Raw genomic sequence first — 1,039 nt, 5'->3', positions numbered from 1 at the left:
GAAATGGGAACATTACATAGTTTTAAACATGAATGCGGTTTGAACAGTAATAATACAATTTATATATATGGTGGGTGGTGTTTTTGAATATTTATATCAAATTATATGTTTAAAAAAAGGAGATAAAAGGACCTACAACATCACCGCTGGGGACTTGCACACCAGGAAATAGACACAAGGCAATGCTTTACCAAAACCCTTAATTTCACCAGTAAACAAGGCAGACAAGTTTGTTAACTGAGGGACAGAGACGAGGTTCGAAATATACACTGAACAAAAATATAAATGCAACACTTTTGTTTTTGCTCCCATTTTTCATGAGATGAACTCAAAGATGTAAAACATTTTCTATATACACAAAATAACAATTTCTCTCAAATATTGTTCAGAAATCTGAAAAAATCTGTGATAGTGAGCACTTCGATATAATCAAGTCTTAAATCAGACTTTATACTTACTCCTGGAGTAAATTCACAAGATGCCCTACTACAGTATACAAAGTCATTAAAACTAGCTGCACCTTTACCAGCTTTGAGAACACTTTCATGATCAGTCATTATAATGAAAACATGTAATATGCACTTTAAGTATATTGTTATGCTAGTGAGTAACATTTTAATGCATGACTTTTACTTGTAACAGAGTATTCCAACATTTAGGTTGGCTACTTCTACTTTGACTTCACACTAGAACCGCCAGGGGTCGCTGTATAGCCTACCTAAAACCACCAACGTGTCAAATGAACGAATGCATTGATTTTCAAGGTACAATGTTATTTTATTTATCATACTAGAACACAATGAGTGTTGCCACTACTCGCCGTGGCATGTGCCTTGGCATTTGTGGCATCTCCCACAGAGGCCACTACTGTGTGGCATCTGTGGCAAGTATATGCCACAGATGCCACAACTTGCCGTGGCAAGTATATGCCACAACTTGCCGTGGCAATTATAATGTATAAAAAAAAACATACAACTGCTCTAAGGCAGTGGTTCTCAACCTGGTGGGCGCCAAAGATCGCAGGGGGTGCGCCAGGCCT

Source organism: Notothenia rossii, assembly GCF_949606895.1.
Source record: "Notothenia rossii genome assembly, chromosome: 3".
Taxonomy (NCBI): Eukaryota; Metazoa; Chordata; class Actinopteri; order Perciformes; family Nototheniidae; genus Notothenia; species Notothenia rossii.
The sequence above is the reverse complement of the archived record's forward strand: the minus strand, read 5'-3'. Positions refer to the sequence as shown.